Consider the following 12,603-nt stretch of genomic DNA (forward strand, 5'->3'; position numbering starts at 1 on the left):
GGGGGAGGAGATTGGTGGGGGGGGGGGAGGAGATTGGTGGGGGGGGGGGAGGAGATTGGTGGGGGGGGGGGAGGAGATTGGTGGGGGGGGGGGAGGAGATTGGTGGGGGGGGGGGAGGAGATTGGTGGGGGGGGAAAGGAGGAGATTGGTGGGGGGGGAAAGGAGGAGATTGGGGGGGGGGAAAGGAGGAGATTGGGGGGGGGGAAAGGAGGAGATTGGGGGGGGGGAAAGGAGGAGATTGGGGGGGGGGGAAAGGAGGAGATTGGGGGGGGGGGAAAGGAGGAGATTGGGGGGGGGGGGAAAGGAGGAGATTGGGGGGGGGGGGGAAGGAGGAGATTGGGGGGGGGGGGGAAAGGAGGAGATTGGGGGGGGGGGGGAAAGGAGGAGATTGGTGGGGGGGGGGGGAAAGGAGGAGATTGGGGGGGGGGGGGGGGGGGAAGGGAGAGGGAGGCTGAACGGGCCGGGCCCGAGACTTCAGGCAGGGCCCGTCCCCAGCACCAGATTTACAGGTAGGTGGCGTTGGGTCGGGTCGGGGGGAGCGGTGGGTGGGAGGTCGGTTCGGTTCGGGTCGGGGGGAGAGGGAGGTCAGGTCGGGGGGAGGGAGGTCAGGTCGGGGGGAGGGAGGTCAGGTCGGATCCAGTCCGGGGGCGGGGGAGGGGGGGGCGGGAGTCGGCGTCGGGGTCGGTGGTGGGGGGAGCGGGAGTCGCGTCGGGTCCGGGGGGGAAGCGGGAGTGAGGTCGGTGTCGGGTCCGGTCCGGAGGCGGGAAGCGGGAGTCGAGTCGAGTCGGGAGGAAAGCAGGAGCTGGGCGTGGGAGGAGCCTTATGCATGCAGCCCCAGTGAGGCAATTCGGCCAGGGCTTGGGGCTGTGTGCTTCGGCCCCGCCCACACAGTTTTGGGCGCCTGGAGCTGCTGAACATGCGCGCCCACTGTTGCGCACATGTGCAGAGGTCCCGGCACTGTTTTCAGCGCAGGGACCTGGCTCCGCCCCCTACAGCTCCTGCTGCGCTGTGCTGAGGGGGCCAGAGGACCTGCAGGGAGCTGGAGAATCTGGAGTTTTTTTTTTTAGGCGCACTTTGTGGCGCGAAAAACGTGCGTCCAGTTCGGGACTGCGCCGTTCTAGGCGTGGCTCGAAACTTGGGCCCAATGATTCAACATTTTGTTCATTAGAGCCAATATTGTCTCTCACAACTACCCTGATATCATCCTTTAACAACAGAGCTACCCCACCTCCTTTCCCTTCTTGTCTATCTTTCCGAATTGTCAGATACCCCTGTATGTTTAATTCCCAGTCTTGGCCACCCTGCAACCACTTTTCTGTAATGGCCACCAAATCATACCCATTTGTAATGAATTGTTACGTCAACTCATTTACTTTATTTCGAATGCTGCGTGCATTTAGGTAGAGTGTTTTAATACTAGTTTTTAAAACCACGATTTTTAGTTTTGACCCCTCCTGCAGCCCCTTTATATTCATACATATTGTCCCTTCCTATCACCTTGTGGTTTACACTTTCCCCAGTGCTACTCTGCTCTGTTGCCTCCTGCCTTTTGCATTCTTTCTTGGGATCCTGTTCATCTGCGCTCTCCCCCACTCTAACTAGCTCAGAGCCCTCTCCTTTTATCCACTTTGGAAGGAAGAATGGAAAAGCAGAATACTTTTTACACAAATCACAAAGTAGCGATGCAGGTTAACAAGAGCATTAAAAAAAACAAGCACTAGGATTTATTTCTAGAGGGATAGAATTGAAAAGTAGAGAAGTTTTGCTCAACTTGTATCGATCCTTGGTTAGACGACCCTTGGAGTACTATGTACAATTCTGGTTGCTATAATATAAGAGGATGCAAAAAAGATTTACAATAAAGATACCAGGAATGCGAGGGTATACCCATTAGGAAAGGATGAACAGGCTAAGTCTCTTAACTCATGAAAAGCAAAGGCTAAAGGGTGGCGAAATAGAAGTCTTTAAAATCATGAAAAGTTCTGATAAAGCAGACAAGAGTGTTTCCAATTGTGGGGTAGAGCAATTCTTTGACCTTACAAAGGCCTTTGAATCTGTCAACTGCGAAGATCTATGGAGCGTCCTTCTCCGTTTCGGATGCCCCTGAAGGTTCGTCATCATCCTCCGCCTGCTCCACGACGACATGCAGGCAGTGATCCTTACTAACGGATCAGTCACAGACCCAATCCACGTCTGGACCGGGGTCAAACAGGGCTGTGTCATCGCCCCAACCCTCTTCTCAATCTTCCTCGCTGCCGTGCACCACCTCAGTCAACGAGCTCCCCGCTGGAGTGGAACTAAACTACAGAACCAGTGGGAACCTGTTCAACCTTCGCCGTCTCCAGGCCAGGTCCAAAACCACCCCAACCTCTGTCGTCGAGCTACAGTACGCGGATGACGCCTGCGTCTACGCACATAGAGGCTGACCTCCAGGACATAGATGTATTTACTGAGGCATACGAACGCATGGGTCTTACGCTAAACATCCGTAAGACAAAGGTCCTCCACCAGCCTGTCCTCACCGCACAGCACTGTCCCCCCCAGTCATCAAGATCTACGGTGGGCCCTGGACAACGTGGACCACTCCCCATATCTCGGGAGCCTCCTATCAACAAGAGCAGGCATCGACGACGAAATCCAACACCGCCTCCAGTGCGCCAGTGTAGTCTTCGGCCGCCTGAGGAAAAGAGTGTTTGAAGACCAGGCCCTCAAAACTGCCACCAATCTCATGGTCTACAGGGCTGTAGTAATACCCGCCCTCCTGTATGGCTCAGAGACATGGACCATGTACAGTAGACACCTCAAGTCGTTGGAGAAATACTACCAACGATGTCTCCGCAAGATCCTACAAATCCCCTGGGAGGACAGATGCATCAACATTAGCGTCCTCGACTAGGCCAACATCCTCAGCATTGAAGCACTGACGACACTTGATCAGTTCTGCTGGGCAGGCCACATAGTTCGCATGCCAGACATGAGACTCCCAAAGCAAGTGTTCTACTCGGAACTCCTTCATGGCAAACAAACCAAAGGTGAGCAATGGAAGCGTTACAAGGATACCCTCAAAGCCTCCCTGATCAAGTGCGACATCTACACTGACACCTAGGAGTCCCTGGCCAAAGACCGCCCGAAGTGGAGGAATTGTATCCGGGAGGGCACTGAGCACCTCGAGTCTCATCGCCGAAACATGCAGAAATCAAGCGCAGGCAGCGGAAAGAGCATGCGGCAAACCTGTTCCACCCACCCCTTCCCTCGACGACTATCTGTCCCACCTATGACAGAGTCTGTGGCTCTCGTATTGGACTGTCCAGCCACCTAAGAACTCATTTTAAGAGTGGAAGCAAGTCTTCCTCGATTCCGAGGGACTGCCTATGATGATGATGAGAGCAAAACTAGAGGCCATCAATAAAGAATAGTCACCAAGAAATCAGAGATTTCAGAAGAAACTTCTTTACCCAAAGAATGGTGAGAATGTGGAGCTCACTACCGCAGGGAGTGGTTGAAGTGAATATAGCATGGATGCATTTAAGGGGAGGCCAGATAAGCATATGAGCGAGGAGGGAATAGAGGGTTATGCTGATAGTTAGAGGAGGAAAGACGGGTGAAAGCTCCAGTGGAGCATAAATGCCAGCATGGACTGGTTGGGCTGAATGGCCTGTATATCCTATGTAAAAAGACGAGAGACTAGTAAACGTTGGTGTTGAGGGTTTTGGGGGTCCTTGTACATGAATCATTGGAAGTTCATCTGCAGATACAGCAAACAATCAGGAACACAAATGGTATGTTAGCCTTTATTGTAGGGGGTTGAAGTGCAAGAGTAAGCAAGTCTTGCTGCAATTATATAGGATTTCTGGTGAGATCACGCCTGGACTACTGGTACAGTTTTAGTCGCCTTACCGAAAGAAGGATATCCTTACCTTAGAGGGGTTGCAACAGAGTTTTACTAGATTGATTCCTGGGAGGAGAAGGCTGCCCTATGAGGAGAAATCGAGTAGAATGGACCTATATCCTCTGGAGTTTAGAAGAATGAGAACTGATTTCATTGCAACGTGTAAAATTCTGAGGGCTTGACAGGGTCGATGCTGAGAGGCTGTTTCCCCTGGCTGGAGAGTCTAGAATTAGGGGGCAGAGTCTCAGGGTAAGGGGGCGGACATTTAGGACTGAGATGAGGAGGAATGTCTTCACTCCGAGGGTTGCGAATCGTTAGAATTCTCTACCCCAGAGGGCTGTGGATGCTCAGTCATTGAGTAAATTCAAGACTAATATAGATAGATTTTTGGGCACCAAGAGAATTGAGGGATACAGGGATAGGGCAGTAAAGTGGAGTTGATGTAAAAGCTCAACCATGATCTTCTTGATGGCGGAACAGGCTCGAGGGGCTGTATGGCCTACTCCTGCTCCTATTTCTTATGTTCTTATGTATGTTGACTGGTCAAGGGACTACTTCCCTGTGCCATTTGTGATACTGCATCATGCTTCGGTCAGAATAGTTTTGTCACTATAGTATCATGCCTTCTAGATATCAGGCCATCTAGTTAACCTCGGATTATTTAAACCATCCAGCTATATGTTCCTGAATCTCTCAACATTTCAAAGAAAATTTAAAAAATGACATCTCTCCTCCCAATCAAGCCAGTTCTTGCTTCTGGACCACATACAAGTTATATCATGGTGGAATCCATTGAACCCTACTCCGATTATTGTTAATAGCTTCCTTGAACCCTAAGCCCCAAGACATTTCTCCCCAACTCAAAAATTGTTGCGTAAACACGAGATTATCAATATAAAATTACAATGTATATTACTCAATCTTGACCACAGGTTATTTATCCACAGTCCCACTTAACCTCACAAGGTACCATTTTTATAGCTACATTTTTAAAAGACTACTGCAGTATCAAGAAACAGCAGAGGGCTGCACTTAGTCAATCATGCACTCACTATCCTACACCATTGCCTTCAGTGCCCACGACAAACTCTGCTTCCTTGCCACCGATTCCTTCCTCCTCCCAGCCTGTGTCTCAGGCTCAAGCACCATATTGACAACCTTGATGTCCCCCCAGATTTAGTTTAAAACACCATTTCCCCTCTATCACAAAAACCACTTACTTCCACCTTTAAAAAATTGCCCACCTCTATTCCTGCCTCTGCACCCTCGTTACCGATACTCTCAAACAGCTCTTTGTCACCTCCAAACTTAAAACACTCTGAATGCTCTCCTATCTGGCTTCCATTTCTCCATAAACTCCTAACTGGTCCAAAACTCTTCTGCATGCATCCCATAATACATCAAGTCCTGCTTGCTCACTGTCGCAATCCTTGAGACCCACATTGGCACCCTGTCTCTCAATACATTATATTTAAAATCCTCATCCTTGTATTTAACTCCCTTCATGACCTTGCCCATCCTAAGAATTAAGGCATTTATATAATACCTTTCACGACTACCGAACGTCTCAAACGCTTTACAGTCAATGCAGTACATTTGGAGTGCAGTCACTGTTGTAATAGAAACATAGGAAATGTACTTCTGCAATATTTTCCAACTCTGTCTCCCCTGAACACTCAGCTCCTCTAGCTTTGTGAGGGGGCTCTTCATCCCACCACTGGTGAGTCTTCAGCTGCATGGGTCATACTTTCTGGAATTCGCCCCCTAAACCCATCTGTTTCCATCTTTAAAGATCTTCTCAAAACCCATCTCTTCCACCAAGCTTCCGGTCAATCCTATTTATCCCTTTCTGTATTGACAGTCATTGTTTTTGCATTGATCTGTGAAGCACCTTGGGATGTTCTTTACTTTAAAGGCCAACACAAATTATGAGGTCTGGATAATCGTTTGTCTTTCAGATTTGTTTGTCAAATTTCGTAGATCTTGTCAACTGCTGGAATTTGAAACTTCTTTGACTCTTACTCTAATTTCTCTCAATGTTGGTGAAGAGGTGGAGACTATGCCCTCTTCATTTTTAGGCTTTTTCACAATTCTGTAGAAAGTTTTTTGAGCTTCATAAAAATAAATTTGAAACTGTTTTTTTTGTCCCATCAAAATATATTGGAGTTTTACAATCTGTAAAAGTTAGTGAAATTCAAGCAGGCATCCTTTGACCTGTGTAGGATTTAAAAATAACATATTATGGAGAAAATGCGCCAGAAATGTGTTTTGGCAAATTCTGAAATGTTTCTACAACAGTGATTTCTCCCTGTACTACTTTGCCTTCTACTGCAGTTAGCGTTGTGGCAGATACTGAAAACATGAGAGAAAAGGACTGAAGCAGCATCATGGGATTAAATACTTATTATACAAATAGCATGACTTCTATTTAAAAGGGAAATACATTCCTCCTCTTGTCTACTTTGCTTACCCAAGATATCTGAACCAACCAAATAATGAATTATTGCTCTGAACCTGGGATAATTGGTTTAAGAATTTAAATTAATGCAACTTGGTTTTAAGTGGTGCTGTTATACGGTAAATTTTCTTTTGACTTTCCCGGTGGCATGGAGCCTTGGTGGCAGTGGGTGCCATTGTGCACTCGATTCACTGCATGTCTTGTTAAGTGGAGCACACCGAGGCTGCACTACAAGCATTCACAAGCCTTGTTTGAATATATATACCGTAGCCGAACAAAATGGGCAGATTAACAGGAAAAATCTGAGTTTCATCTATACATCAATAATCTAGTTAGTAGCAGTCATTATGGTTTCAAATGGGAAAGAACATGCCCAACTTCGATGTAGTAACATTCCAAGTGACTGCAGAAAGCCCTATGACTTGGTCTACCTCGACTTCAAAAAGGCTTTTGCTAAAGGTTCCACATAAAAGACTATTAATTAAAATCAAAGCTGTGTGGATTCAGCGTAAACCCTGGGAATAGACAAGTACTTGTTATCTACTTTTCAACCAATTCCTTATTAAAAGAGTTATGTCAGAATAAGTGTGTGGGGGTGGGGGCAGGTGATAAAGGGGACATAGTAGTATGGAGTAAGGTGCTTTAGGGCTTGGTGCTGGGACCACTAATGTTCCTAACTTACATGAATGTCGGTTACAGAAACAAAGTCGTCAAATTTACAGAGAATACCAAACGAGGAGGAACAGAATAGGAAGAAGCAGCTCAGCAAATAATGAGTTGGACAAGATGTGTAACTGGCTGAAAAAGACCAAATAAAATTGAATACAGAAAAGTATAATGGAAAATGTGTACGGTTGTGTAATGGTTAGAGTATTGGATTAGCAACCAATATATTGAGTTAAAATCCCATCATGGGACACTAGAGCTTTGTTTCACTGCCAGCCTCCTGAGTGCTGAACATCAGGGACCAAAAACCTCACAGGACACATTTGAAGATGCTTCCAACAGAAAGCCACAAGCAATGATAACTGAAGTGCAATTATGTAAATAACACTACCAGTGAATGGAGGGGACAATGGAGAGCAGACTGAATGGGTACAGCCCTTATGATGCTTGTCTGAAAGGGATATCCAACATTTCTGTATAGCCAATATAGCTGTTAAGGGTATAGTGTTAAAGGGAATGCCTTCGTGGTATCAACGCCATTCGTCGGTCACATACCCGGTTGCCTTTTGGGGTCAGTTAATAGAACACTAACTTTATACTGGGTTGGAAAAACAAAAATACTTGATGCTTCTGTACTTTGAAATATATTTTGATGTAATCATTTCTATTTTGTGTCTATTCTTATTACAAGGATTATATGAAGGCAGACTAAAAATGAACTATAAAAAATGGCCTCCTTCTGTGCCATACATTTCTATGATTCTATGATTGTGAAATTGATTTCAATAACTCGAGTCATTTTAGACAAGCACCAGAAAATTGGAAAAACTGGAGTATTTGTAAAAAAAATTAACTGGTTCACAAATGTTCTTCAGGAAGGAAACCTACTTCCTCTACCTGCCTGACCTAGATGCAGTTAGTAGTTAACTCTAATGCCCTTAGGTCAACTAGGATTGGTTAATAAATGCCGTCTTGCCAACATTGTTCACACCCCAATAAAATCAAAATAGACATAGCAAAGGATGAAACTAAAGAGACACTTTGGTGTCTTTAGATTCAACGTTATAGATGTCCAGCCACTGCAAAGCAGCAACCAACAAAGGATGTTGAACCGCACAGCCAAAACAGTCAGGGGATGTAGTGATCGAACTATACAATGCTATGGTCAGAACACAACTGGAATATTGCTTCCTTCAGTGGTCACCAAGAAATAACAGATGTTCAAGCACTGGAGGCAGTACAGAGAAGAGCCACGAAGCTGATCCAGAGTATAAAGCATTCATACTGTCGAATCTATTGATACTACAGGGCGCACATCTATCAATTAACAAACGCAATATTTGCAAGGGGCAACACCCTCATTACTTTCCTTGGGAAAAGGGGCATCAGGTGGATAGCCTGTAAAGGGTTTTCTCACATGCAACTGTCCCATAGATGGTAACCATGTGTGTATTAGTATGCTTCATATCAACTCTATAGCTTACGTAAACAGAAAGGGTTGGTACTAAATGTTCAATAGCAACTGACTACAGAATCATTATGCATGTCAATGGCCATTATCTAGGAGGTAATCATGATGTCTTCAATGCAACATAGCTCACTGTGCCCACAGGTTTTGAAAGAGAAAAAACACTTTGGGGCAGAGGAGAGGGTTGGGTTCATCTTAGAAGGCCATGGCTAACCTCTATTTATGGCTGCTGATCCCACTGAAAAACTGACCCCGTTTGCTGTTCTTCAGATGTCACCATCTGCAAGAAAATTGTGTCATCTAGCTGTAGTAGATAAAGTATACAAAAGGGCTTACGTTGGGAATTGGTTTTCCTGGTGGGCCGCACCAAAAATTGTGCAGTTAAGTGAGTTCACTTAACTTCGTCATCCTCTGGATGCCAGAAAACGTCCATTGCCAGGGATTGCCTCTATGCAGCTTTGAGTCATGTTTTTACTGAAGTGGGGCCTCGAGGTCCAAAAAGAAAGTGTCCCTTTGTTGCACTTCCTGTAGCTGGATCTCCAATTCTTCAGCACCAAAGGGAGTAGCATCGTCCACATCTCCACTGTGAACAACTGATCTATTTTCCCGTCACCAGCAAAGCTTTCCATGGAGAGCTGCAGCCTCAGAAGATTTTATATTCCCTAATCAATTGCACTACAGGCTAACTTTGCTATGCAAGCTTTCCATGCACCATTAGCCCATTCAAATTGGAGAAAAACATTCCTGTTGCAAAATTCAGTACATGCACTCAGTCACCTGCACATGGGAAGCTGAGCAACAATCTCAAGTGAGCCTGGGCCACAGGTCAGCTCGTACCCATTTTTGCAAATTCAAGGTTTATTTTTAAACCATTTTCGAGTACAATGGAACCCTTTCACACAGCTACAGCTGAATCTGCTCTATACGATGCACAAGAGCTTGTGCTGCTTAAGTTCAAATGTAGATTTTAGCACAGATAAGAAAATTTGGATTTAAAGCATCTTTAGTATGTACTGCTCGATAATACAGTAGATGCATTCATACCAGGTAACTCAAAACCAAATATGCCTTTTTGTTCAAGATTTTGATAGAGAGCACGTGTTGAAGGGATACTATACATTTCAAAAGGCAAATAAGAATGCCACTGAGAAACTGGTTACTCATCTTGAATTAATCAATTGCTCTGGCAATTTTATCCACATCCCTCTATACTATTTCAAGTACAGAAGCTGAGTTATCAGAAAAGTCCATCCTTCACTCTCATTCCCATTATAAGTCTTAATAATTCTGCTTTTAGCTATTTTTATAACTAGTACATGATAAAATTGATATTTAAAGTTAATAACATTTAAATAATTAAGAATCCACAAATATTGGGCTCAAGATTGCCCAGGAGTTGCTCCGTTTTCTTTGGAGCAACTTGATTTTTCTGGAGTATCTTAAAAATCCCCATTTTGCACATTCAATTTGCACCAGTGTGAGTGAGTTAGTTAGGAATTTTTTTAGTTTAGTTTAGTTTTTTTCAAAAGGGGACGTCACCAGCCACTTACGCCCATTTTGCCTATTTAGACCACTTTGAACACAATAGTTACTCCAAACTAACTTAGGCCAGTGTATGTGGCCACTTGTGGCCGCACAGAAAACCCGCGGAGAGTTAAGAAATCAGCGCAGGTAGGTACATCAGAGGCTAGCAGAACTTAATGACTTGACGAAAGAATGGGAATAGGATCAAACAGCTGTACAGGACATCATATGACAAACTTCACAAAGTTAATTTACTATACAACAGAAGCATTCATGGAAGCTTAAAAGTAAAATACTACAAAAATAGGAGACAAAACATATTTACATAATTTTTTCAAAATATCCAAATAAAAAATAGAAATACCTCCTGCTCGTAATTCTTATGCTCTCCCAGCCGCCTAAGCTCACCCACCATCATAGAAATATTTTATAGCATATAGCCAGGAAATTTACTTTGTTTTATGCTTTTAAATATTTTGAAAATTCAAGCAAAATTATTCCACCAAATCTAATGTTCAAGAATTGATTATGATGTATTTGAAAGTATTTTCTATTAACTTGGTTAAGAAAATATTTTCATCAACAGTGTTAAGGAAAGTCTTGAGTAAGCTCATTAAAATTACTGGCTACGCAGTTATCACCCCCCCCTCCCCCCCCAACCCCCACAAGGCTTGGGCCCTGCACCAACTTTCTTGTTGTGGCCTTCTAGCCCGGGAAGGCAGCGGGCCGGCCCATGCGGCAGGCCACTCGGCCCGGGATAGAGGCGGGACGCTTCGGGTCCCACGCTGCAGCATACACACACACACACACACACACACAGAGGCTGGGGGCAGGAGCTACTGCGCATGCGTGCACACTCCAACGCTCCAACATGTGAAGAGCTGCCGGCACGGTTTCTGGTGCAGGACCCGAGCTCCGCCCCCCAATCGACTGGCCACGCCACATCAAGCCCTGGGAGAGGCAACACAGCGGCCAGAATCGGGGGAAATTGTTTTGGCGTCATTTTCAGCCCACAAAGTTGACGCGTCTCTGGTGGGTGCGCCAAAAAAAGGGTTGGGCCAAATTTGAGCTTTCCTGCATAACATGAAAAATTGAAAGAAAAATAAAATTGGTTCACCCAACTTCAGTGCTGGGTGACATTATACAATAGCAGACTGTGCTCCCAGCAGACAGTATATTACGGTAATAATATTTTACCATCACTCAGTAATTGGCTCACCTTTGAGTACTGGATTTGATGTTCAACACTCATTATATTTCATTTTTACATGCCATTCCAAATTTGAGTAGAGGTGCCTGTGACTATTCTGATACAAAGTAAAGCTATTAGAAATTAACAAAATTTGTTGTTTTAGTAGCTGATAATTCATAAATGAAGGCTTTCATGCAAGAGCTTGGTGTGCCTTGTTTGGAGCACTCCTTTCAGAAGCCAAATATTCACTAGACTTGCAAACTCCTAGTGATGTCAACCACAATTACTCCTCCATTTTATCCCTTCTTAAAGATACAAATTCTTGCTGGGGTAAAGTTCCATGAGCACTGGCAGACCTCTGGTTCCTCACCCAAGTGAGCACTCTTCATGTATGAGCCAATACGATAAATGTCTGCAGGCTGTTCTACCATGAAAAGCAACACAGCCAAGCCCTAATCTCTTCTCACCAAATATCTACATATGCACTTTCCAGTCGGGGTCACTCAATAGCAACGATGAGTGGAAATCACAGCTGATCTTTCCTCGCCCCTTGCACTGAAGACGAACTTTGTACTCCAATTACTGTTCTGAACAACATCAGTTAACTCAGCAGAGACCAGTAAGCAAACCCAAATCTTTTGGTCTGTATGGCGCAATGATATGAAGTGCCTTTACCAGCTAGACCATGAGGGCAGCTCTATTTTTGTATCAAAATTTCAAACAGTTCTTTTGCATACATACGTAAATTAAAGGCTTGCATTTATATGGCGCCTTTCAAGACTACCAGATGTCCCAAAACACTTTACAGTCAATGAAATGCAGTCACTGTTGTAATGTAGGAAACATGGTAGCCAATTTGCGCACAGCAAGCTCCGACAAACAGCAATGTGATAATAGCCAGATAATCTATTTTTGGAATGTTGATTGAGGGATACATATTGGCCAGGACACCGGGGATAACTCCCCTACTCCTCTTCGAAATAGTGCCATGGGAACTTTTACGTTCACCTGAGGGGGCAGACGGGGCCTCAGTTTAATATTTCATCCGAAAGATGGCACTTCCAACACTGCAGCATTCCCTCAGAACTGCACTGGAGCATCAGCTTGGATTTTGCTGCTCAATTCTCTGGATTGGGACTTGAACCCACAACCTTCTGGGAGGCAAGGATGCTGGATGACAATTTTCTTGCAGATGGTGGCATCTTGGGTACAGTAAACAGGGTCAGGCTTCCAGCCCAAATCTTTCCTCTGTTGTTGAGGTATTTCAGTGGGGTTAGCACTCAGAGGTAAGGCCTTCTAAGAGCCAAACCATCCCCAAAGGTGTTTTTCCTCCTTCAAACATTTTTTTTTAGAAAATGCATTGGAGACTTCTATTTGCATGAAGATGGCTTTGTCCAAAATTACAT

At 44.9% G+C, this 12,603-nt stretch overlaps 1 protein-coding gene across 2 annotated transcripts in view; it reads right to left on the reverse strand.

Moving 5' to 3' along the window:
• The window catches only part of rbpjb (recombination signal binding protein for immunoglobulin kappa J region b), a 148,420-nt gene that overhangs the window by 34,978 nt on the left and 100,839 nt on the right, over window positions 1–12,603 (reverse strand). The gene's annotated exons all lie outside the window — the stretch shown is intronic.

Source organism: Pristiophorus japonicus, chromosome 2, assembly GCF_044704955.1.
Source record: "Pristiophorus japonicus isolate sPriJap1 chromosome 2, sPriJap1.hap1, whole genome shotgun sequence".
Taxonomy (NCBI): Eukaryota; Metazoa; Chordata; class Chondrichthyes; family Pristiophoridae; genus Pristiophorus; species Pristiophorus japonicus.